General features: G+C 36.6%; 1 protein-coding gene across 3 annotated transcripts in view; it reads right to left on the bottom strand.

The window, feature by feature from the left end:
- Positions 1 to 27,762, bottom strand: part of CDH6 (cadherin 6) — a 245,990-nt gene that overhangs the window by 201,900 nt on the left and 16,328 nt on the right. For 2 of the 3 annotated variants that reach the window (XM_085002024.1, XM_085002028.1), the window contains exon 2: positions 9,333 to 9,537. The gene's annotated coding sequence lies outside the window, so the exon portion shown is untranslated. Of the gene's footprint in view, positions 1 to 9,280; positions 9,538 to 27,762 lie in introns of all 3 variants that reach the window. The other variant, XM_085002025.1, reaches the window with a different exon arrangement.

Below are 27,762 nucleotides of genomic sequence, written 5' to 3'. Positions count from 1 at the left end.
TGAACCTGGCTGTGCAGCCCCATATTGAAAAAGCTTAGCAGGCAGAGATAGAATAGTTTATAAGACCAAAGTGAAGAAAAATTGCTGCTACCTAAGGTCTAACTATATATTTTCAGGGTCTGTTTGGACAAAGAATGCAGTAGTGTTTCTTATGGGTTTGTTGAGGGTAACAATAAGAAAAGGCCGCTGTGGGGTCACTGTTGCTTTGACCTACTGTGATAATCTTTAGAAGACTGAAAAGGCTGCAACAGAGAAGCTAGAGCTGGTCTGAGGAGCGATTAAGGAACTGTTATTCTCTCCATTAGAATAGAATCCTTCATCTTGTTAGGGAAATGCAGGTAAAAGGCCACCAGTATTGTGGGGTCACCAAGATACCTCTGAAATCAAAGTCCTACAGAGAAGTCAACTTAAAATATCTACCAAGCCAAAGAGCACAAAGACACCTTACAAAAGTGCCAGTCATGTAAATCCTTTCTTGTATTCCTTACCTCCCTTCTTTTCTGCCTCCTCCCTCATCTCCTCTAAATCCAGAAAGGATGAGAAAGAGCAACCAGCCATGGGTGAAGTGAGTGACAAAGAGAGAATGACCTCACCTAAATTCCTAACATTTCTTACGTCACCCAGGGAATTTACAGGGTGTTAATTCTATGGGCATTGTTGGATTTAAGATTAGACCTCTATCGGATTTCCCGTTGTGGTTCAGTGTTTAATGAATCCAACGTATTCATGAGGACATGGGTGGGATCTCTGGCCCTATTCAGTGGGTTAAGGATCCAGTGTTTCCATAAACTGTGGTGTAGGTGGCAGACGGGGCTCAGATCCTGAGTTGCTGTGGCTGTGGTGTAGACCAGCAGTTACAGCTCCGATTTAACCCGTAGTCTGGAAACTTCCATATGCCATGGGTGTGGCCCTAAAAAGACAAAAATAGACAAAAAAAAAAAAAAATTAGACATCTACAAATTTTTCATAAACCTATAATTTATATGTCCGGCAATGAAATTGGAGGTCTTTACTCTTACATGGTACTGGACATTCTAATTACCAAGCTGAAACTATGTTTAGTGACTTAAGGTAGGAATTTGGAACCACTAAGAGGTATTAGAAAAGTTGTGAGATTATTTACATTTTCAAGCAGGGAAAAGAGAAATAATCCTTAAACAGAGCTTAAAAGAAGACTGGGAGGTAAAAATAATTTGGTCATGATTAGTTTCCTTGTGTCTTTTTTTGGTCAATTTAGTGGTTTCAAATTTTGTCCCTTGCTTCTCTATTCCCTTCTGGTAGGTATCCAGTTTTTTCTACTTCTTTGTTGAACAAAACTGTGCTTCCTCATCGAAAAAATATTTACCTAGATTGGCCACTTTTCCTTCTATACCCGTTGTTCACAATTCAATCCACTCAAAACCGTGGTCACCCCTGTCACTCTAGGGAAACAAGTCTTAAATATCACCAGTGACCTTCTAGTTGCCAAATCCAACACACACTTCTCTGTTTTCTTCTTACTGAGCCTCTCAGCAGTATCTGACCCAGCTGATTATTCTATCTTTTTGAAAATACTTTACTGTATTTGTTTCTATGACACCATTAACCTTATTTTCATTCTCTCCTGTGACATCTCTTTTCAGGCTCCTTGTTGACCCTTCCTCTCCTCACTTCTTCATTGAAATTGCCCAGTGCTAATTATGGGTTCTGACTCGTTTCTGCAATCACATGACTGCATGTGGGTCCCTTGCTTTGTGTCACTTGTAGGTTTATGTCTTCTGAGTTTAAATCATCACCAGCCCTGATGCTTCCCTTGAGCTGTGGACTGTGTACTTAGTTGTCTTCTTGACCATATTGTTAATGTTTGAATGTCTGATGGATTCCCCAAAGTTAATATGTCCATCAGGTAGCTTTCTCTCAAATCTGTTTTCCCTGCCTTGTCCATTTTGGTAAATAACACCATCATTCACTCACTCTCTTGGGCCAAAAATCTAGTTGTTACCACCCCCTTTCCCTTGTATCCCATATCCGAACCATCCATATTGTGTTCTAACAGTTTTATTTTCATTATTCATTGTGAATAGAGAATCTGTCTCTATTGCAATAATCCAGGTGAGAGATTATGTGTTCATACCATTCTGGCAGACATATGAAAAACAGATGGTTGGGGACAAGAATGGAAAATTTCCACTGCACTGAAGCCTGCCTCAAACATCATCACAAAGTACACTCCCTTTGGCTGACCCTGTCCTAGGTAGACTTGCCTTCTCTTGTTCTTGATGCATGCTAAACTCTTTCCTCACTTAAGATCTTTGCACTTGTTGGTTCTCCTGTCTAGACATTTTCTTGTTTGTATATTGGCTTATTTCTCTTTTCTTTCTCCCTTCAACTAGGATGTAGATAATGTTCACTCTCTTTCCTGTTTAGCGTGTATTCCCAACAGCTATAGAAGACCAGTACACAACAACGGCCTGTAAATATTGGTTGATCGAATGAAAGAATATAAGTATTTAGGGCTTACAATTTAAATAAGAAACACAACCAAAACAACCATGCTGTGATAGAAAGAGCAACTGGCAGTCTCAGTGACCACTCCTGGGTCCTGACTCAGCCACTTCAGCAAACTCAATTAAAAAACAAAACCCAAAACCCCCCTTCTCCATGTATTTTCCCCCTTACTCCCAAACATGCAGCTTCTTGGGTCCATTAAATAAAAACAAATGATGGTTCATAGAAATAAAAATGTAGGACATATATTTCCACATTGAATTCAATACTGCAAAAAATACATGATTTCAAGCAAATGTTCTCTCCTCAGTAACAGTTCCCTTTTGATAAAATTTTGCACCACATGAAATCTATTACAATAAATATCTGTTCTAGTATCTGCCCATTTAGCAATAATTCTGTTCATGCTTGATTCTTCTTTGATGAACTGTTCTAGGGACCCTCCTCTCCTTCCTTCTGAGATTTCCAGAGTTTAAACTCTGCCTCTGAATACTTACTTGCTTGTTGTCATGGTAGCCTTGCTAATTTTGCTTATATTTTTCCCCCCATATTTTCCCACAACCTTTGAAAAGACCAAGCTAAATATGAGCCAAAGGCTATTTCTGACTAATGTTATAGGCATGAAAATATTTCTTTTCTTAGCCTCTTGAAAATGTTAAATGGTTGTCTCAGCGTCATTGATTGAGACTATTTGTTTATTCCCAGGGCTGAAAGTTAAGGCCATTTCTATTTTGATAGGTCTATTTATTTAAAACAAACTTGAAATCAAAGACATCTCATACAGCACGCAGGGAATGCTGTTTAACCCAAGTAATCCCAAAGTAAATAATTTATTGGATTACTTAGTAGGTTGAGAAATGAAGATAGGATTTGAGTGTATTTGGTTTGTCATTTTCTTTTTAATTACTAAGTAAGTACATGTATTGTATGAGTTTAGAAGAAAACAAAGTATTATTGAAAAGAACATGTTATCCTGGTGGTGACCTTAGGCAGTCCCAAGAGAGAACAGGTCTCATCCATACCCTTGTAGCAGGGACAGCCCTGCTGTCCATAGTTGCATGGTGGCAGTCACATTTGCATCTAACTCTTAGCTTTGCCAACAACAACAGCAATAGCAACAACAACAAAGGCTTTGTGGCTGCACAAGAACCATTTAAACTCTCTGGGCTCATAGTTTATCTATAAAACAAGAAAAAATTCTCTCAGGTCCCTTCCAGCTCTAAGATTGAGCCATTCTCTTCTAGACCAACCAAAAATTATTAAGGCAGTGAGGCAAGATACAAGGCAGTTCAGCAAGAGTTGAGAGACCATAATGTGGACCTTTCTGCAACTCAAGACAGGGATGGCCCCTCCCATCCATTTTATAGCAAACACTGCTTCCTTTCAAGCTGATAAAATGTCATTTTGTTTCATTGTGTTTTCTTTTATGGGGAACATGCCACAGATCTTATACCAAAGTTATTTTACTCTTGTGGATATAAGAATACAATACAGATTTTGTTCCTTATTCTTGCCTTTTCAATGAGTTTTTGGATTGCTAATTTTTTTTTGTTGTCAATTAAAATTACATCTTCACAAGCCCAGCTGTTCGTGGACCCATGCCGGCTACAAGTCCTGCATCCTTGGCAGTCAATCTCCTGTTGTTAAGCCCCAAGAAACAATGCTTATATATTTATTTACTTTTTGTGAGAAGAATCCTGATCATTTGCTCATTCTGGTAAAAAGAACGAAATAGGGTAACCAACAGAAAATATTTAAGTGCACTCTAAAAGGAACTTATTGACCCTGGCAATAAAAAGCTGGCAATGAGTGCTAGGAGTTGTAGACCAACAATTGATGACCGCTTGTTGAAGAGGATTTAAATATCTGATCGAGTCAATATAGAGACCTCAGATGGAGTGCACAAAATCGCAGTTACTGGTACCAGCTGCCAGCATATAGTACTTCAAATAGGAAGTGCTTTGGAAACATGAAGCAAATAGTTTAGGCCAAATTAAAGGTAACAGATTTATAGAGCTCATTATATAAAAAGCAGTGCATGATTAAAATATCTTCAGATAGGTTTAAATGAATTTACGGGTGAAATGTTATAACACATTAATAAAGAGAACTGTGATCATTAGAAATAGATATCTGCTCTTAGAAACACTCCTGCTTGTAGCCTCAAATATTTTGAAATTGACAACATGCACAAAATGTACCTTGTTGCCTCTCTCAGAGAAAGCATATCAGAGTAACTGGCTCATTAATTTGACCTATTATGGCATTTCTTATGTTCTTACGTTCCTATGACCTCCTTGAAGGCTCATTTGGCCTTGAAGCACCACAAGGTGAAAAAAAAAATCTCAGAATTAATCGAGAAGTTACCAGAGTGCTTTTACACAGGCTTAGCAAATTGTCAGCTTATCCTTGAAAGAACAGCGTCCAGCAGATTCTTTTTCCCTATGACAGTGGCAAAGGGGCAGAGAAGGGGATTGTGAAATTGCTGCCAGAGACTGGGTTCCCTCCCTAATTCTTGTCTCTCTTTCAGCCATGCACAGAAAAACCTTGAGTTCAAATATTTGGATAATCTCAGATGAAAGAATACAGATCTACTCATTTCTTAGAGTTTCAAGGTAAAAGGCTTGAATAACTGTACACAATGGGCAAGTCAAGTGTCTTTCATCACTAGTAAAAAATTCAAAACTGACTCAGTCTATGGTAAACAAATCCACATGAAGCAATTAAGAAAGTGCAAAATGCATTTTTATTTCAAAATATTGTAATAATCTTAAAGGTGTTGTAATAATCTCTTGAATGCGTATGATCTAATGAGAAAGTAATTCGTTAGCTAAGTATGATTACTTTGATTTATGCCTAAGATTTAGCATAACATTTTATGGGCAAATAGAATGGGAAAGCAGTAAGGTGCAAATAAATCTGTTTTGATTAAAAAAAAAAAAAAAAAAAAAAAAGGAGTTCTTGTCGTGGCTCAGCAGTTAGCAAACCCAACTAGCATCCATGAGGACACGGGTTTGATTCCTGGCCCTGCTCAATGGGTTAAGGATCTGGCATTGCTGTGAGCTGTGGTGTAGGTCGAAGACGTGGCTTGGATCCTTAGTTGCTGTGGCTATGGCGTAGGCCTGCAGCTGTAGCTCTGATTAGACCCTTAGCCTGGGAACCTCCATATGCCACAGGTACAGTCCTAAAAAGACCAAAAAGAAAAAAAAAAAGCATGCAAACTGTTTTTCCAGAAGGTAGACACTTCCTCCTGAGGTGGTTGATTCTTTCACCTAGTTGTTATGTCTGAAAAATTATGCTTGTTCTGCAACTATAAACCAGCTTGTAAGTGAAAACTGCTCTGCCAACATTGTTTGAGTCATTAGAAGAGTCAACCAGTTGTTCCCCTGTCCTTTCTGCGTGGCTGAATTTCCTTAATGACCAATTCATTGTGTGTGTTCAAGCATGACACCTGAAAAGCTGTGATCTCTTTAATGAAGGATCCATTAGTCTTTCAAGAATGTGAACATGTGAAGTTGAAAAACCTATTCAATAAGGTATCTCCTTGAAAGAACTCTAATCATGCTGGGAAGTACATTTACACAAAATATAACTTCTTCATGCATGTTTAACTGAAGAGAATGGTTTTTGGAGTCACATTAGCTGACCCTGAGAAGAACATGGGCTCAGTTTACTAAATACTTCCTATTTTCATAAAATTGCTAAAATGCCACTTTCCTTTTCAGTCCACATTTATATATAGCAGAGCATTCTTTCTTAGACCATAGGCCATTGTGCAGTCCTCTGTCTGCGTTCTTTGAACCTTGGCAGCACGCTATCTCCAAGATTCCACAATCACAGACAGTCGCCCTGCTGTTGTGTGCAATGTACTGCTTTACACATATCTTTCTGGTGCCATTGGAAGTGACTCCCAGGAGACAAAGCCCAAGAATGACCCTGAGTTTTACTTCTTTGTATATTCACTTCTGCATTTCATCTTTGCAGTTCTAAACCTATTCAAAGGTGTTTCTGTTTGAGCTTCTAAAATTTAGCATATCCTCTGCTGAATCTACAGAAGAAAAAGATGTAATTATAATACACAAACTGCTCTTGCTCTGCACATTAACATGGTAATAGGGAATAGGAGTTTTTCAATACAAAAAATAGGTTTTTGCTTTTATTTCACATATTTAAAAATAATGCAATATATCAGGAATTAATTTTAAAGTAGTCAAGTGTGATTCATCACCATTAAGTCACTTTTACCTCGGAAAATAACTCGATATACTTTCTATATCACAGAAGGAGAAATAAAGTATATTTCATTTTAACACAGAAATACAATTTTGTCCTAAGTATAATTGCATTAGTGATATAGGAAGGTATCTCATAATAGGGTTTTATTGTATTTCCCCTTAAAGTTGCATAATAAGTATCAGCTTCCATAAAGGCATTTACCTGCAAAATCATCTGACTAGTTTCTCTGAATATATTCCATAGTTTGTACTGAATATGTTCACTTGGGAGGTTTCTAGTCTGGTGTTGATTTTCATATAATTAAATATTTGTATACTGATTAGTTGAAAAGAACTGAGAGTTAACAGAGGGTTTGGTAAGCAATGAGTTGGACTGTTTCCCAATTTTTCCTGCTCAGGAAAGGTTACAGATAATGGTTTTGATTACATGTCAGGTGAAAGTATTATAAATGCTGTGATAGCTAGGGTCTTGCTTGTGTAGAACCTCTTGGATGCAGACATGTCTGGGCATGTCTGAAGCCCAGCAGGGCACTGTCCACTCAGTGCATGAAGGACTGAGGAAGTTTCTTGAGATAGGATTCCTTCTTTCCAAGGAAGAAAGGAAGGAGGTAGTCAAGCTTGACCCAATAACAAAGACAATCTTCAGAAAGAAGCAGGGATTTTGAGTTCAGCTTTGAGTCTTGTTTGCAGCTGATTTATTTCCCAGTATAGACCCCTATGGACTCCTTCCTGTGGCTTCTGACCTGTGGAATGTGTGTGTAAGGCACCTGTGTGGGTGTGTGAGGAGGGACACCTCTGAATAAAAGCTGAAAGAGCTGAGTGACTAGGATTCTCTCAGACACCATTGTTTTGGTACTAACATTAATAGATATAATACAGAAAGTAGGAAGAGGAGTATCCATCTGTTTTGCAAAAGACAAAGCAAAATAAAAAACAGACACTACAAAACAAACAAAAAAACACACAAAAACAAAATTGCTGCTGTTTTGACTGACTGCTATAAGGAGCCATGTGTGAAATTGTGGGCAATGTGGGAAGTGATGTAGTTCAGCAGAAGTGCATCATTGTGTCATAGGATTTAGGGGACAAGCCCACTAGGAGAGGAATGGGAGGTGGGGAAGAAGAGAAAGTGAGTCATTGAGGCTGCTTATATTATGATTAATTACTGGGTTGGTGAACAATGTACTTACTTGCTCTCCTCCAGTTTTTTCATTATTAAAATGGTCATTAGAACCACTTGTTCACTTTCATGTTTGGTGGGTGGTGAAAATTAAAAGACTTATTTGCTTTAAATTTTTAAATTTATTTAAGGTGTGCCTATTTATGAAAAATCTTTCTTCTCAGTATTGGAATAATAGAAAATACATTTCTTCACCCCTTACATGGCATGAATATCTATTTTTTTTTTTTTTTTGTCTTTTGTCTTTTTGTTGTTGTTGTTGTTGTTGCTTGAATATCTATTTTAAATGGAAGAGTGTGGAGTTCCCGTCATGGCTCAGTGGTTAACGAATCCGACTAGGAACCATGAGGCTGTGGGTTGGATCCCTGCCCTCACTCAGTGAGTTAAGGCTCCAGCATTGCCGTGAGCTGTGGTGTAGGTTGCAGGCGCGACTTGGATCCCACGTTGCTGTGGCTCTGGTGTAGGCCGGTGGCTATACTCCGATTAGACCCCTAGCCTGGGAACCAACATATGCTGAGGGAGTGGCCCTAGAAAAGGCAAAAAGACAAATAAATAAATAAATAAATGGAAGAGTGTGTGGAATATAAGTTAGCTGGACTCCTCACTCTTGTTAAGTCCCCCCAAAAGTTCACCAAAATTCTTTATTTGGAGGGACTTCCCTGTGCATTGTACTATATTTAGCTCCCCTAACCTCTACTCACTAGATGTCTATAGCGTACCCCCTACCCTTCAGTTTTGTCACCATAAAAAATATCTCAAGACATTGTCAGGGAGGGGAGGCAGAATTACTCCAGATTAAGAATTAATGCTGTAATATAACACAGTGTACTAATTTGAAACAAAGACCTAGGACAAAATAGTGTTGGTAGAATTGGCCATAAAGTTATTAAAATACTCACTCCTACACATTGTGCCAGAGAATGTGGCATAATTCTTAAATCTTGGCAATTTGTTTCTTGATATGTAAATATGATAAATGCTTACATATGTAAATATGATAAAAACTAATAATAGTTGCCATTTATTGAGGACTTTCTGAGTGCTAGTCATTGTCCTAAGCACTTCATCAGCATTCCACTGAATTCTCTTAGCAACTCTTTGCAGTTGGTATTATTATTCTAATTTTTCAGAGAAGGCTTAGAAAAGTAAAATGTCTTGCTTGAAATCACACAGTTAGCAATTGATATATAATAGCATTTAAACCTAAATCTACTTGGGCACAAGCTTTGGAGGATTACTTTGTGAATTTGTCAGAGTCCTTGTAGGAAAAGGCCCACTCTAATGGGGTGACAGATGAGACTCTAACAGAGGTCACATTTACAGATGGGGCAGGACATCTACAGGGAACAGTGAAGTTTCCTGTGCAAACAAGACTTACCAGACCTTACACCAGTCTGAGGGAGCCACCGAGGAGGAAGTAGTTGCCATACCTCAGAAGAGTGGCTGTAGCTCTGGAAGGACTGACAGACAGGAACTCTGTGGGTTCAGCCAGCTCAACAGCTGCCAGACGGGAAGGCACACTCTACCTCCCACCTTTTGATCTCCCACTGCTCACTTCCAGATCCAACAGGAAGCCACGGGGCAAAGGAGCCTGTGGCTGTTGCATTGACAGAGGTCAGCTCCTAGGGCTCAGAGCTGGATAAAGAGAAGAGAGTGAATTTTGAGAGGCAAAGGGAAATTTTCCAGGTCTCTTTAACCATAATGAAATTTTATATAGTTAGGATATTTATGAAATATTTTTGACCACCTAAATAAACCATGACAATACCTAGTAGTAATGATGTGCTATTAAGTATAAATTGAGGTGTATTGAAAGTTTCAAGAGTTACACTTGAACACTTATTCATTTGAAATTGTTACTGTTGATCTGGAAGTAGTTAGGAGCACGCTGCTAACAGGAGCCAGGGGGAAAGACTGACATTGAGAATGTGTGGAAGCAAAGAAAGGAAGTTATTTGCTTGGCGATAATTTAAAGACTAGTTGGCCATTTGTGATTAGTTGTCCTTAGCGTTTTGATTTCACAATCTTGAGGCTTTTTACAGGCTTGGATTTTGGTTTGCTTAGGTAGACCTCCACGGTATTATAGCCACTTCAGTTTAGTGGCCTCTTTGTTTAATTAATTTAACAGGGCTTTAGCAGGTGTGCTCACACTTTTCTTGTAGAGGGCCAGATAGCAAATATTTCAGCCTCTCTGGGCCCTGTGGTCCCCATTGCAACTACTCAACTCTTGTTGTTACAGAGCAAATGAATGGATGAATTGGCTGTATTCCAATAAAATTATTCTTATATTTTTTGGTACAAAGTGCTGCAGTTTGCCAACCTCTCTACTATAGGAAAACATAACACTTTGTATCACATATACTAAATTATGCCTAGTCATTGATCCCCCAACCCCAGAAGCCAATAAAGAACAAACAAATGAAAACTGTGGTGCATTTCTTTTATATATACAGATCACTTATTAAGGCTTAAAAAATTAAAGTCATTCTGCAGTAGGATTTGTGAATTTTATCTTTTGTCCTTTCAACTCTCTTATAGCAAAAACAGGGTGAATGGAAATAGTGACTTTGTTTTTAATGTACTTTTAAAGCTCAATGCAGAGTTCACCTATAACAAAAACCAAATGGGAAGAACAGTACTTTTGTTATGAAACCAACAAATATGTGGAAAGGAATAGAAATGCATTTATAGTATATTGGAAAACAATTTCAAACTCATAATTATAGTATTAGCCCAAATAATACTTATTAAAGTGGGACTCATTAAAAAAGACCGGTCCACTCAACCTCTGGGCTAATGTATGGGCATTAGAGAGATAGTTGTGCCACAGAGGTCATGTTTTATAAGTAGACTAACTTCATCTAGAGATTCTAGAGACAAATACCATCCATGTTTCAGAGAGGTACTTTGACACTTCTCCCTCCCTTCTTCCCTCATTCCTTTTTCATCTCCCACCCTCATTTCCTTCTTTCCTTTCTAATATAGAGACTCAGGTGAAGTTGGCTTGGTTAACTCCAAACCATAAGTCATTGGGTTCTGGCATTCTTCTCAGGTTCCTGGGGATTATGAAAGATGACTTATATTGCTTTATTCATCTTTGGCTTTATCTGCAGCCATCGATTTTAGGAGTCATTTCACCATTCTGCATGTGCTATCCTGTTGTATGCCTTGGTGTTTCAAATGTCACAAGCTTTTTTTCCTTGATTCCCTTACACTTTCCCCACTAACAAGTCTACCTGTATTTATTATTACCTGCTTTTATTGATGGTTTTAGAGCGTGTTGTAATTGATTTTTAGACCATTCATACATCCTCTAAACTCCTCTGCATTCTCGAGCCTCCAAGATATTTGCCTCTCACCCAATCTCTCATTTCTCTTGGCCCCTAGAAACATCTCTCTCCCTCTTGCCCCCAATCTCTTCCACTTTATTAAGAGGAGAATTCTGGGTCTCTTCAAGCCTAGCCCAGAATATGGAAAACTCGCCCATACCCTGTGCTTGATGATGGACCGTCAATCAGCTCTGGCTCTTGCCATTTACCCCTCTATGATATGTAAAGGGAAAGAAGGAATCAGGTGAATTATTTTTCCCTGATGTGAGTTAACCTTCCCTAGAGGGAAGAAGCAGAGTTTTGCGTAGGGTCTTTTTTTGTTTTGTTTTTAAGACTAAATCTCCATTATGCATTATGACTTTGAAAAACATAGTACACAAGAAGTTTAGACTTTATCTGTTTTTGCTTGCTTGTTTTCCTTTAGGTTTCTTTTTTGTACTGTTGGTCAACTATGCAAAGATGATAAGATCCTATTGACTATGAAATGGAAGGGAATGACCATGGGATAGCTACGAAAGCCTTTTCCAAAATTTTTGTTTGGGTTATATTCTTGGCAAGATGTTGAGACAATTAAAAATTTTGTATTGGAGTTCCCATTGTGACACAGCAGAAACAAATCCGGCTAGAAACCATGAGGTTGTGGGTTTGAGTCCCGGCCTCGCTCAGTAGGTTAAGGATCCATTGTTGCTGTGAGCTGTGGTGTAATTTGCAGACATGGCTCGGATCTGTCTTTGCTGTGGCTGTGGCATAGGCCGGCAGCTGTAGCTCTGATTTGACCCCTAGCCTGAGAACCTCCATATGCCACAGGTGTGGCCCTAAAAAGCAAAAAAAAAAAAAAAAAAAAAAAATTGTATTTATTTTTTAATGTTCAGATTTTTAAAAATACTGTATTTTATTTATGTCTCTCTTTCCCTCCTCCATCTTCTTTTTTTTCCAACCCCCCCCCCAGTTGAAAGTGCATAATTAAGCATTTACTTGGATAATGTAGGTCTCAAATCCCCTTTATTTTAAATTATACATAGAACATGATCCTTGTCCTGCTTAATTTTAGCTTTTGAAGATCCAGTCATAAAGAACAGGTGGGGAAATTTTTTTTCTAAGACTAATTACATGCATAGAGGTATGAAACTAGTCTGTTTAATTCCAGAGATACTGACTGAGATAATCACAGCATAGTTTGAGAAGAACCAGAGGTTAGCTCTTGGTGTTGCAAGAAGCCTTTCTTCAAAGTTTTGATGTGATTCCTAGGAACAAGCCAAGAGCAATGAATCAGGCTGAAGCTGGCAGGAAATATGTAGTTGTATCAATGGTATTAGACCTGAAAGTATTTATACAATTTGATCAAGTGAGTTCTGAAAAGAGACATCAAATATTTTGCCTTTTATAAAAGCTTATTTTAAGGAAATTATGTACAACATGGCCTAAGGAACCTTCACTACATTCCTTTTTGGAATAAAAAGATACATTATGGCAATGTTGATGTTATGAAAACCTATAGAGGAGAAATTCCGATTAAAATTAATTCTTCTTACTATGAAGGTAAAAGGAAGCCAGAGTAAGGGCAAAATGAAGTATATGCCTTAAGGAAGAGCAGTTTAGACTATAAAATTGGAAGGGAATTGGGATGATTTATTTAACCATTAATGAAACTTAAACATAATCTAAGTAATGGTTTCTAAAGTAACCTAAGGTGCAGAACCCTCCAAATGTGAAAATTTAACTCTGAATGTGTTTTAATTTATAACAAGAATGTGTATTTCCATATATTGACCAACCAAAAATTCACAAATTTTCAGAGCATAAATCCATAGGGACAAGTGGGTGGCAGATACATATTTAAAGGCATTTTTGAAATTAGATTATTATTTTAATACTTCAACTTTTATTATTAGCATGGACTTGAGGTCCCTAATAAAGCTCTTAGGGAGGATAAAGGCAAATATTCTGTCTTTGTAAATTTCAGTTTAATTCAATTCAGTTCCTCGAACATTTTTACTAATCTCTGAGGCCTTTTCACGGTACCATCCTGAGTTGTAAAATTCATAGATTGATTTGCTGCCTACTTGGTTAAGAAGAGGTTTGATTGGTACATTTAGATACATTTTTTATTTCTTGCCTTCTCTTGCTTTCTGCACCTCCCTCAACTTTCTAGAAACATTTCTTTTTTTTTTTTTTTTTTTTTTTTTTTTTGTTGTTGTTGTTGTTGCTATTTCTTTGGCCGCTCCCGCGGCATATGGAGATTCCCAGGCTAGGGGTTGAATCGGAGCTGTAGCCACCGGCCTACGCCAGAGCCACAGCAACGCGGGATCCGAGCCGCGTCTGCAACCTACACCACAGCTCACGGCAACGCCGGATCGTTAACCCACTGAGCAAGGGCAGGGATCGAACCCGCAACCTCATGGTTCCTAGTCGGATTCGTTACCCACTGCGCCACGACGGGAACTCCTTTTTTTTTTTTTTTTGTTGTTGTTGTTGTTGTTATTGTTGTTGTTGTTGTTGTTGTAGAAACATTTCTTGAATTTTTTTTTTTTTTTAAGCTATTTTCCTCTCTTAGTTTTCCCAGTTTTTTTGTAGCATTTTAACCTCTTAGTCCGTGGTGCTGAATGAGTTCTTTATGGAGCCAAGTCTCTTTCATGAAATATTCTTATCCTGAGTCATAGCATGGATGGTACCCTATTTTAACAAGGATCCCGAGAACACTGGTGGTTTCTGAGAATTTCCACTTTCAGTGTGCAGGCAATGTCTGAATTTTAGTCATTTGCATCTTGAAGATGTACACAGGAAAGAGAGGTGAAATATCCTTTACCCCGTGTTTGTTTTTTGCTTTATTCCTAATGCATTTACACAAGGATATGTTGCACTTATCACTTTTTATGCAGTGTCATGTAACCTTCATCTGAAGACCAGGTACACCCTCCATTATCAAAGTAATCAAACTATCACCACTGTCACCATAGCCTAAGCAAATGTCATCTCTCTCCTGGACACCAAAATAGTTTTTTTTATTGGGCTGCCTTGCTTCCACTCTTTCCTCACTATCCACCGGAAAATCAGAATGGCCTATTAATAGCATGAGTCAGATATGCTCAAAACACAAAGCTTTTCCATTGTATTTAAAATAAAATCCAAACATAATTTTGTCCCTGCCTCCATCTTGACCTCATCTCACACTTCTTCCCCTCTTGCCCACCCCACCTCAGGATTGCCAGCTTTCTTTCAGTTCCTCCAGTAGGCCTGTTCCTTGGTGGGCTGTGTTCTTTCCTCGGATCATCCCAGGACTACTACTTACAGCCACTCAGCTCTTGGTCACATTGTCTCATTTGCAGAAAAGTTTTTCCTGACTAATCTATCTGAAGTAGCCACAACAGTACCATTGTATCATCTCCTGAAAAAAATTTTTTTATTATAGTTGATTTACACTGTTCTGTCAATTTCTGCTGTACAGCAGTGACCCAGTCATATATGTATATGTGTGTGTGTGTGTATACACTCATTCTTTTTCTCATATTATCTTTCATGCTCTATCGCAAGTGATTTATTTTCCTGTGCTATACAGCAGGACCTCATTGCTCCATTCTAAATGTAATAGTTTGCATCTACTAACCCCAAACTCCCAGTCCATCCCACTTCCTCCCCCTCCCCCTTGGCGACCACACGTCTGTTCTCCAAGTCTGTGAGTCTGTTTCTGTTCTGTAGACATGTTCATCTTTGCCATATTTTAGATTCCATATATAAGTGATATGGTATCTGCCTTTATCTTTCGTATTTCTTCACTTAGTATGACAATCTTTAGTTGCATCCATGTTGCTGCAAATGGCATTATTTTGCTCATTTTTACGGCTGAGTTGTATTCAGTTGTGTACATATATCACATCTTCTTAATCCATTCATCTGTTGGTGGGCATTTGGGTTGTTTCCATGTCTTGGCTATTGTGAATAGTGCTACAACCAACATAGGGGTGCATGTATCTTTTTGAATGAAAGTTTTGTCTGGATATATGCCCAGGAATGGGATTGCTGGATATGGTAGTTCTATATTTAGTTTTCTGAGGAACCTCCACACTATTTTCCACAGTGGTTGTGCCAAATTACCTTCTCACCAACAGCGAAGGAGGGTTTTCTTTTCTCCACATCCTCTCCAGCATTTGTTATTTTTTGATTTGTTAATAATGGCCATTCTGACTGGTGTGAGGTGGTACTTCATCGTAGTTTTGATTTGCATTTCTTTAATAATGAGTGATATTGAGCATTTTTCACATGCCTGTTGGCCATCTGTATGTCTTCTTTGGAGAAAAGTCTATTTAGCTTTTCTGCCCATTTTTTGATTGGGTGGTTTTTTTTTTTTTGCTGTTGAGTTGTATGAGTTGTTTATATATTTTGGAGATGAAGCCCTTTTTGGTTGCATCATTTGCAACAACTTTCTCCCATTTTGTAGGTTTTTTTTTTTTTTTTTTTTTTTTTTTTAGTGGTTTCTTTCGCTGTGCAAAAGCTTACAGGTTTAATTAGGTGTCATTGGTTTATTTTTGTTTTTATTTCTATTGCCTTGGGAGATTGACCTAAGAAAACATTTGTATGATTGATGTCAGAGAATCCATTCCATTTTTTTCTACCTTTAAATCTGTAATGTATTTGCCTATGTTCTCTTCTAGGAGTTTTATGGTGTTTTGTCTTATGTTTAAGCTATTTTGAGTTTATTTTTTGTGCATTGTGTGAGAGTGTGTTCTAGTTTGATTTACATGCAGCTGTCCAGTTTTCCCAGCATCACTTGCTGAGGAGACTGTTTTTTTTTTTCGCATTTTATATTCTTGCTTCCTTTGTTCAAGATTAATTGACCCTAGATGTCTGGGTTTATTTTTGAGCTCTCTATTCTGTTCCATTGGTCTGTAAGTCTGTTTTTGCACCAGTACCACACTGTCTTGATGATTGTAGCTTTATAATATTGTCTAAAGTCAGGGAGAGTTATACCTCCTGCTCGTTTTTTTCCTCAGAATTGCTTTCATATTACCTCTTTTAATTCTCTACATACATTTACCATTCCTTGATGCTGATCTCTTTTATTTATTGTTGTGTTTTGGCCACCTGAACCCAATAAAATGCAAGTCTTCATAACTAAGGGCCATGCCTAGCTTGTTCTTCCGTTTCCTTAGAGCATAGGATGGTGTTTGCTATATAAAATGATTATTTATTGAAGGAATCATAACTTTCTTTACATTTTCTACGTCAAATGTGAGTATAAACAAATTATAACAAACTTAGGTCTATAATTAATTAAATTGATCATGTCCTCTATGTAAATAGTGATAAAAGGTATCTTCCCTAAAGTAATACAATCTCTATAATATGTTTCTATTTTTTAAAACAATGCATTTCTACTGTTCTTAAACTAAAAGTAATTTGATATCTTTTCATTATGATTTTATGCATTTGAGTATTGCGTTCAGTCTTCAGCATCCAAATAGACTATCTTATCTTTCCCTTCTATCTCTCCATTTTTTGTTTCAATCATAGATAGTGATTATTTTCATATCCTAAGGCCAAATGTTTTAAAGATCTTCTTACTTCAGAGAAGTTTATTGAAAAGTTCTGTCCTTGAATTTGTGGTGCCTGAAAGGAAGCCAGCCCTGTTCATGCTGAGGGGCACTTGAAAAAAACTGACCCAAAGTAACAGCACTGGAACTGTGGTAGAAGTCAGATATCAAAATGTATTTTGTGTAATGAAGCTTCAGGTATAATATTAGAAACTGGAGGTAGTGCCGGAATATGGTGAGGCTGGGAAAACAAATTTCTGACCCAATCAAACTGAAAGTATGGGGTATATATGGGTTTAGGGTCGATTCAAGCAAATATTTATCACCCATTCTTACAGGTGCTTATGAAGCCAAATTGTGTTTTTAAAATCCCTGCTGGAAAAACAGTTGTAATTTATATATGGAGTATGCGACCTTAAGTGCATGATTCATTTCACTAGGTCCATTCAAAGTAAAGATCGAGATTCAAGAGATATCATTCAAACTGTAACAGGGTGATTAATTAAATGGTTGTCAAATCACTTCAGTGGGTCATGATCAGCAGTTTTTTTTTTTTTTAAAGGGCATATAATACAATTGAATCAAATAGAAAGTATCAGAAGATATCTCACATTGTAAAGCTTAAAACAGATACATAAAATTTTCAATTAGTTATATGACTATAGTGTATATGCTTTCATCATGTAAAATACATTTTTCACTGTGAATGGGATAAAAAAAAATCTGTGAAAAGCCACCAAAGAGAATTGGATTGCACTGATTGGGTTCATTTAACATAAAATGAAAAAAAATTTAGAGAGAATTTTCCCAGGGGTATGAGGACCAGTCCCAAGATAAGGGCAAACTCAAATTGTCACAGAACTCCATGAAGTAGAAAATGCTGAAATATAGAACGGAATGTGTTAGACTCGATAATTCATAGTTTTCCTCAAATCCCTTCACTTGCTTTGCCCACAATTGATTCGTAAGTTGTTTAGTGGTGTTTTGAGCTCCCCAAACAGAAGTTAGGCTCCTTGAAGTAGAAGTGGTCATATTAATTTTTCTATATGTCTTATAATGCTGAAAACATAGTAGTCACATTAAAAAATTTTTTTTGTTAATTGACCCATCATAAAATAAAAATGTAGCTAAAGATGGACAAATATAATTTGCATGATTTTAACTGGCCCAGCATTACAACCATCCCTCTCTGTCAGAAGTATACGTATCAATTTTCTATCTGCCCATGTTTTCAAGACAAATCTGTTTTGAGTTTTTGAAAAATATATTTTAAAAAATATCATATGATAGTTATCAGAAATATCTTTCAAAAATTCCAGATAGCTCATTACAATTCATTCCATTTTTTTTAACCTTTAAATCTGTGAGTCTATCAAGGAAAGAGATCATATTCTCCCAGCTTGATTTGTTTTTCTTCATTATGGTAAGGTCAGAACATAGAAGAGGTAGAAATGGTTTCAGGTTCCTACTTAGATTCCTTTGTCTAACTCAGGTTTTGGATCAACTCCTCCTTCACAATCCAGAGTCTTTGAGTTAAATTAAACAAGAGATTCCTGAGAAGATGAAGTCAAGCATGACTAACATCTTGTCTCAGACACAAGTCAAGCTTGGTTAAGAATTAACTCCCCTTGGTTGTTGCCGGGACAGAGGGAAGTCTCTTAGTATGACCCAGCTTGAGAGAGCAGCATTCATGTTAGTTTGAAGCAATTTACTTTCGCATTTCGCTTTTGTAGTTCACAGCAGGTCTTTTTAGGAGGAATAAAAGGGCTTGCTCTGCAATCTGCCTTTATTGTTTCACTGAAGAGTAGAAGCAAAACATATTTCAATCAGAAGAAATATACCTGAGTACTATAAATGCTTCCAGAGCCAACAGAGAAAGCCCTGCACCATTTAAGGTCAGGGCTGATATTTTAAGGGAAAAAATGTTGGTGGTAAACCCCAGGGAAAATAAAATCCTAGAGTATTCTACGTGAGCTTTCTCATTGGGTCATAACTAGGAGATAAGGCCAGAAATTCCAGAGATTAGCCACAATAGATAAAATCCCCAGACTTGTTAAAAAAAAAAAAAAAAAAAAAAGGAAAGACATTGCTAGGATCCACAGTGACTTCAGTGGAACTTGAGGGCCACCGTTTTATAGCAAAGTCACCTTTTTATTGATTAGTGTTAATGAGATGAGGGCGCCCCACACTGATGGATTATCAGTGTCCACCTAATCTTGTTTTTCACTGTTTAATCTTTCTTGTTGCTATGCTTGGAAATATGTGCAAACTAAATCCTTGTTTCTTCTTTCACTTGACCTTATTCTGATTCATCAAATTGATTCTCTTACACTCTGAACTATGCCAATTATTGTGTCTGTCAAGCCATACATTCATTAGAGTATTGGGACTAATGGACATGCTCTAAGAGCATATTCATCTTTAGAAATACGGTAAAAGCTAATTCTTTTGGCTCAGCAAAGCTCTGGTTGACATCTTGCCACTCTTCTGCTGCCAGGAATATCTGGTGACTTAATGAAGTGAAGATCTTAAACACACAACTTAGTGGATTCAATATTAAGGTTTGCACTAAAGTCTGTGAAATAGGATTAACACTTTCAGTTCCACAAAAGCACAGGTGATGAATTAAAATAGAAGAGGACTACCAGAATGGACAGGGCATCAAAAGGATTAACAGGGTAACTGGTCTCTCAAGAGCCCATTGATCTTCCTTTTCATATGGTATTTAAAAAATAATCTTTTATATGCCAGTGGTAATGCAACTGGATTAGTGAAGCCAACGGGCTGTGACTGTTTAAATATTAATTGGGACAGCAATGTCTAAATCAGTGGTTCTGAACCCTGACTACATATTAGAATCATCTAGGGAGGTTTTAAAATGTGCAGATGCCTAGTCCCCACCTCAAGAGAGACTGCTTTAATTGGTTAGTGACAGTGCCCTGGCATCAGAATATTTTATTTATTATTATTTTTTTTAATGATTTTAACTTTTTTCCATTACTGCTGGTTTACAGTGTTCTGTCACTTTTCTACTGTACAGCATGGTGACCCAGTTACACATACATGTATACATTTTTTTTGTTCACATTATCATGCTCCATCATAAGTGACTAGATATAGTTCCCAATGGTACACAGCAGGATCTCAAAAGCTCCCTCAGTATACAGTCAGCATTGAGGACCACTGATAAATAAATGCTCAAATAGGATAGCTTTTTTTTTTTTTTTAAAAAAAAAAAGCAAAACAAAACAGTGGCATATCTTTTGTTAGGAGACTAGAGAAAGCATCCTGTTTCAGTCCATCCCAATTACTTTGGCTTCTTCTGTGTGATAACATATTGTGGTATGCGTTGAATGCAATTAAAATATTGCCATTTTCAGGAAGCCTTTTTAATTTGAAAAATATACTCAATATGAAATTTATGCTCTAGAAAATTCTCTCTCTCTCTCTCTTTTTTTTTTTTTTTTTGGTGGTGTCATGGAATTTGTTCAGCAGGGGAAAAAAGGTAAAATATACTCAAAGACTCTTTGGTAGTTCAGTAAGCAAGCAAACAAAAATCTTAAAACCTATTTTGTTTAGTTTGTTTAGTTAGCCTAAGAGAGGTGGATCATTAGTTATTCAATTTGTGTCAGAAAAAAAAAGCAAAACCCAGTGTTGCTTCTAGAGGTAGTGTTAGTTATATCTATATATCTGTATCTATGCCTGTATTTATATATGTGTGTGTACACACACACACACACACACGCTAATAAGAGACCCACCATTAACTGTGAAATTGACATCACATTACTCAGGCTTTCTGGGTCTCAGGATCATATTGTTAGTGGTGGAGCTGGGATGAATGTTTAATTCTTGTCTCACACTCTCTCTATTCCTTGAGAAAAGAACAGCGAGAACCAAGTAGGTGAAGATGACAAGGGACATGATATGAGCCCTTCCTTAGAGATTAATTTGGTATCTGTGTTTCTATACAGGCTGTCCCTCCTAACCATGTGTGTCTGAGTGCATGCATGTGGACTGATGTGAATTCTTGTGGAAAGGCTGACCTTAAGTCCTCATTCTGTTCTGGATTCCAACATGTGGCTGCTTACCAGGCCAAAAGTCTTATCAACAGCAAAGCTGACCACCGTGATGACCTGCACCCACAGCCCAGGCCCTGCTCTTCTGTCTGCTCGCTGTTTTTGTTTCATCACAAATCCCCACTCATAGTTTCTTTAACCTTCCTCCAAGGTGGCACCAACTAGAATAAGTACTTCTGTGCCTTGAATAACTAGTTACTGCCTTTCAAGGTACTTTCTTGGTAAAATGTAATGGAAAAGGGGAGAGAGGTATAGCCAGAGCAAGCAGGAGGGATGTAGGCACAAGTACATCCTTTGGGGAAACTAGAATCTGATTTGGTTATACTCCTACTGTCCTGTCTTACTTTCATGACTCACTTCATTTTTATGGTTGCACAACTGAAAAAACATATACTTTTGTTTGCTGTCCATCCATATATTTATTTTCCTTAAAAGATCTTGGTGGTCTGTATATTTTTATCTAAGTTCACTAATTTCACACATTCATATTCTAGTGATTCTGAAACATTTCTCTCTAATCTGAATTTCCTCTCTGATCAACCTACCTGTCAAACATCTAACTTTTTTATGTCTTCTGATTTAATTGTTCTATAAAAAAGATGCCATTACCATGTTTTCTGATTGGTCCTTGTTTTTTATTTTATAATGCATTTTACATATAATAATAAAAATAATAAATTGAATTTTTATTATATTAGTGCATTTCTTCCAGTTTGTTCTTCTCAAAGTGATATCTATCTACCAGGTCTAGTTACTGAACCTAGAAATAGTATCTTTGACTATCATCAATAATTTTGTTCTGCTTCTTGCTTCGTTTTTAAAATATGTTGCCGTCTTCCACTGTAATCTTCCTCTCCCCAATACACACACAGTCTCCTATTATATTTCTTACAGTATATTTTTTCTTTTATCCCTTTTTTTTTGGGGGGGTCAGTTGTGTTTTCTGCATCAATTGATAATATCCTGATTTTTTTTCCCTTTAGCTTGTTGCTATGATGGTTTGCACTGATTTATTTCAAATGTTGAACCATCCTTGCATCCCTGGGATAAATCCAACTTGGTCATGGTGTATCTTTCTTTTTACAATTGATAGATTAAATTGCCAATATTTTTCGAGGATTTTTGCATCTAAATTCATGGGAGATAATGATTTATAGTTTTCTCTTTTTAATACTTTTCTAGTCTGGTTTTGATATCAGGGTAGTAATGGAGTCATAAAATGAATTGAGACGTGCTCTTCCTCTGCTATTTTCTGAACTAGATTAAGTAAAAATTTTAAAAAGCAGTCGATTTTTTAAAACATAAAAACAAAACAAAAGCAGTTCACCCATTTCTCCCATCCCCCACCTCTGGCAATCACCAACCTGTTCTCTGTATTTGTGAGCTTAGGGTTTTCATTTATTTATTTATTTTTAAAGATTCCATACATAAGAGAGATCATACAGTATTTGTCTTTCTCTGACATATTTCACTTTACATAATGCCTTTGAGATCCATCCATGTATTGGAAATGGCAACATTTTGTTTTTTTATGGCTGAATAATATTCCACTGTGTGTGTGTGTGTGTGTGTATCATAATTTATTCATTCATCAGTCAGTTGGATACTTAGGCTGTTTCTGTATCTTGGCTATTGTAAGTAATGCTGCTATGAACATGGGAGTGCAGATATCTTTGCAAGTTAGTATTTTCCTTTTTATTAGATAAATATTCATTAGATAAATCCAGATAGATTGCTGGATCATAGGGTAATTATATTTTTAACTTTTTGAGGAAACCATACTGTTTTCCATAGTGTCTGCACCAATTTATATTTTCACCAACACTGCACAAGCGTTCCTTTTCTCCATATCTTTTGTCTTTTTGATAATATCCATTCTATTTTTTTTCCTTTTTTGCCTGCCCCATAGAATATGGAGTTCCCAAGCCACAGTTATGATCTATGCTTCAGCTGTGGCAACACCAATGCTTAACCCACTGTGCCAGGCCAGTAATTGAACCTGCATCCTAGTGCTCCAGAGATGCCACAGCAGGAACTCTGATAATAGCCATTCTCAGATGTGAGGTCATATAACTTCTCATTGTGGTTTGGATTTGGATTTCCCTAATGATTAATGATGTAGAGCATCTTTTCATGTACCTATTGATTGTCTCTGTGTCTTCTTTGGAAAGATGTCTATTCACATCGTCTGTCCATTTTTAAATCAGGTTGTTTTTTACTATTGAGTTGTATGAGTTCTTTATGTATTTTGGATATTAGCCTCTTAACAGATATGTGGTTTATAAATATTTTCTTCCATTAGGTATGCTATCTTTCCATTTTGTTGATGGTTTCCTTTGTTGTGCAGAAGCTTTTCAGTTTGGCATAGTCCTGATTGTTTATTTTTACTTCTGTTGCTTTTGCTTTTAGTGTGAGATTCAGAAAATCATCACCAAGACCGAAGTCAAGGAGCTTACCACCATGTTTTCTTCTAGAAGTTCTATGTTTTCAGGTCTTACTTTCAAGTCTTTAATTCATTTTGAGCTAATTTTTATATATAGTGTAAGATAGTGGTCCAGTTTCATTCTTTTGTGTGTGGCTATCCAGTTTTTCTAACACCACTTTTTGAAGAAACTTCCTTTCCTCCTTTTATATTCTTCACCTCTTTGTAATAAATTAATTGACCATATATGCATGGGTTTGTTTCTGGGCTCTCTATTCTATTCCATTGATCTATGTAGTCTCTTTTTATGTCAATATCATGCTGTTTTAATTACTATAGTTTTGTAATATAGTTTATATCCTGCAAGTTTACTCAATTTGTTTATTAATTCTAACAGGTTTTTGATGGAGTCTTTAGGGTTATAAATACATATGTATATAATTATCTGCATATAGGGATATTATACTTCTCATGTCATCTGCAAATAGTGCAGTTTTACTTCTTCCTTTTCAATTTGGATGCCATTTATTTATTTTTCTTGCCTATTTGCTCTGGCTAAGACTTCCAATACTATGCTAACTAAGAGTGGTGAGAGTGAATACTTTTGTTCTTTTCCTGAACTTAAGGGAGATGCTTTCAACCTTTCACTATTAAGTATGATGTTATCTGTGGACTTTTCATTTGTGGTCTTTATTATGTTGAGGTATGTTCCCTCTATACCTGCTTTGTTGAGAATTTTTTATCCTAAATCGATGTCAAATTCTGTCAGATGGCTTTTCTGTATCTAGTGAGATGATCATATGATTTTAATATTTCATTTTGTTAATGGGATGTGTCATAATGATTTATTTGCAGATATTGACACATTCTTGCATAAATTCCACTTGATCATGGCATATGATCCTTTTAATATATTGTTGAAGTCAGTTTGGTAATATTTTGTTGAGGAGTCTTGCATCTGTGTTTATAAGGCATATTGGCCAATAATATATATATTTTTTTGTGTCATCCTTGTCTGGTTTTGGTATCAGGATAATGCTGTCCTCATAAAATGAGTTTGGAGGAGTTCCTTCTTCTTCTAATTTGTGAAAGAATTTGAGAAGTCTTGGTATTAATTCTTTGTTGAATGCATGGTAGAATTTACCAGTAAAGCCATCTGGTCCTGGACGTTTTTGACTTTTGGGAGATTTTTGATTACTGATTTAATTTCCTTACTAATAATTAGTCTGTCAGATTTTCTATTTCATCTTGATTCAGTCTAGGTAGGTTGTGTTTTTCTAGGATTTAGCCATTGCTTCTAAATTTTATAGTTTATTTGCATGTCATTGTTCAAAGTAGTCTCTTATGATTCTTTGCATTTCTGTGGAATCAATTTTAATATCTCATCTTTCATTTCTCATTTTATTTATGAGCTCTCCACCTCTCTTTTTTTTTTAATGTGTCAGCTTAGGGTTTATCTGTTTTTTTTTTTCAAGGAACCAGCTCTTAGTTTCATTAATATTTTCTATTGTCTTCTTTCATTCATTTCTCCTTTAATCTTTGCCACTTTTCCTTCCTTCAATTAACTTTGGGCTTTGTTTTTTTCTTTTTTCTCTAGTTGCTTGGGGTGTAAAGGTGGGTTATTTATTTGAAACTTATTATTTCTTGAGGTAGACATTTATTGCTATAGACTTTCCCCTTAGAACTGCTTGTGCTGTATCCCATAAATTTTGGTATGCTACACTTCGTATTATTTCAATGTAACATACATTTTCATTTGTCTCAGATATTTTTTGTTTTGTCTTCTGATTTCTTCTTTGATCAGTAGGTTGTTCACCTGCGTGTTGCTTAGTCTTCACTGTGAATTTCCAGTTTTCTTTGTGTAATTCACTTCTAGTTTCATATCATTATGGTTGGAAAAGATTCTTGATTGATTTAAACCCTCCAAAATTTATTAAGCCTTGTTTTGTGACTAACATGTGATGTATTTTGGAAAATATTCCATGTGCACTTGATAAGAATGTATATTCTGTAACTTTGGATGGAATATCCTGAAAATATCTGTTAAGTCCACCTGGTCTAACATATCGTTTAAGGCTGATGTTTTTCCTTACTGATTTTTCTGTCTGGATGGATCTAATCATTCATGTAAGTGGGGTGTTAAAGTCCTCATCTGCTGTCTGTTTCTCCCTTTAGTTCTGTTATACGGCATATTTCAAACATGATGAACAAATAGAAAATAGTAGTAAATACCTGCTCTCCAATAAGTTCAATCAAATCTTGACATTTTCCCAAACCTGCTTCACTTATTTTGAGGAAATAAAACACTACAGAAAAAGTAATGTCAACTATGTACTTCTTTCTCTCATCTCATTCACCTCCTGGTCTCTTCTAAGAAAAGCACTATCTTAGGTTTATTATCATTCCCATTCAAGCTTTTTTAAAGTCATTATTAAATGTATATATCTACATTGTTAAATGTATATGTCATTATTAAATGCTTTATTCAAGTGATATTTAATGAAGTGCTAGTCTGTAACTTTTTGGGGGGCTCAATTTCAAGATTTTTGAAACGCATGGCTTAAACGTATGTATTTTAACTTCCACATCATGTCCTGTTGAATTTTCACACAATCTGTTTAGCCAGTTGATAGACAATTAGTGTGTTTCCAGTTTTGAATTATTATAGACAGTGTTTCAATGAACATTTCTGTACCTGTCTTCTTGTGTAAGCAAGAAGTTTTTCCTGTGTCCCTAACGCATTTTCAGTTGTGTAACAAATCCTCCAAAATTAAACTTTTCTTGCCGTTTACTATCAGGGGACTGAAAGGCAAATTTCCTGGTTTCCATTTCATTTCTGTACACTCTAGAAGTGTCAATAGTAAGGTTCTGACCAGGACAATTAAAAGAGGTTGAACTACCTGGTTAGAATAAAAACAGCCTGTGGAATGAACTCTTTGTGATTCATTGGCTCCTTTAACTGTAAATTTGCACTGCTTTTGTAGTAGGTAACTTCTGATATGCCACTTAGCCAGTGTTACCTCTAATTTACCTTCCTTTCCCTTGGAGCTCAGAGGAGATTGTTCTATACACCTCTCTAGGATAAGAGGTTTTTCTGTTGGGTCTTTCAGATACATGCATTGTGAGCCTCCTAATGCAATCAGAGATTTAATGTTTAAGATCACTATTCCAACTTTCCATAAGATGGGCTGCTCTTCCTCCTAATGAAATTGAAATCACAACTACACATTTCTAATAATTGCACTCAGAATTGGGCTGCACTTTGTCCTAGTTCTGCTTTGGGCTCATTTCTTTATATAATAATATGGAATTATTACCACACCAAATAATTGTAACAATTGAGTAAACATAAAGGCTAGGATATACAGTTTTGCATTTTCAAGTGATATCATTAAGAATTTGAGTCAGTCATGGCACCTCCTGCCTCAAAGGATTGCTTCCATCTTCCCAAGTTGGCTTCTTATACTTGGGCAGAGACAAATCCAATTTTGCTTCTTTTGCAACCTTCACTACTTCCTATTGGGAAAGAATGCTGGTTTACATTACTCTGCTCCTCTTTGTACTCTGATGACTTGTGAAATGCAGACTAAGCCAGGCTGCATAGACCACCACTCTTCTTACCTACTTTTTTGTTTGTTTTAAGATGGTCTCTTTTTTTACCCCCCCTTTTTTTTCTGTATCCTATAGAGCTATCAACTTCTAACCCACAAAGGACTCCCATATTTTTGCAGCAGAATAACCAAAGTTTTTTTGCTTCTATCATATCGTCCACCAATAATTTCAACCTGAGCTACATTATTTCCATTAGAGAAAACAGGGCAAGGGCCAACATTAACAAACAGAGAGGATCAATTTCTTGGATCAATATCCTGACCAAACAGGACTCATGACCCCTCCAACTTTCAAAAACTATATAACATTAGAGTCCAGGAAAATGATCAGTGGTGTTGCCTATTCCGGGTAAGTTATGGTCTTCATTTGAGCTTTCATCAGCTAAACCTAGTCTGATTAAATCACCACTTAGGAGTTAGGATGGCATGTATAGGTAATGCTATTTGGACACTAAAGTCTGAATTTATCAGAGGAGCAAGGGTGAATATGCTTCCCATTGTCAATTTCCCTTGCAGGAAGGTCTACACCTATAGGCAGAGTGCTATCATTGTTAGAAAAAAAATCCTGATTCTCCGCATAAATAGGTATCTTTTGAGTATTCTAATTATCCTAGGTAAAAATATAGGTCATATTAAAAAAAAAAGGTGAAATCAAAGTTACTGTTAGTACCAAGAATCTTTGAGTTGGCTTACACAGTTGGCATGTGTTATTTTCTAAACCACATATAAGAACTTAATATGAAAGGAAGTGGCCCTCCCACCTTGGCTAAGGGAAAAGAACATGACTGGGTCAGTTCACCATCATTTCTTGATTTCTTGCCTTAAGCTCTACAGCTTGTGCTGGCATGCACATGTGTGAGCATGTGCTGTTCCCACTCTTTAAGAAGCCAG

This window comes from Sus scrofa, chromosome 16, assembly GCF_054392235.1.
Source record: "Sus scrofa isolate SSC_HxYL_T2T_F1_AM1 chromosome 16, Sscrofa_HxYL_maternal_Yorkshire_Landrace_v2.0, whole genome shotgun sequence".
In the NCBI taxonomy this organism is placed as follows: Eukaryota; Metazoa; Chordata; class Mammalia; order Artiodactyla; family Suidae; genus Sus; species Sus scrofa.
The sequence above is the reverse complement of the archived record's forward strand: the minus strand, read 5'-3'. Positions and strand labels throughout refer to the sequence as shown.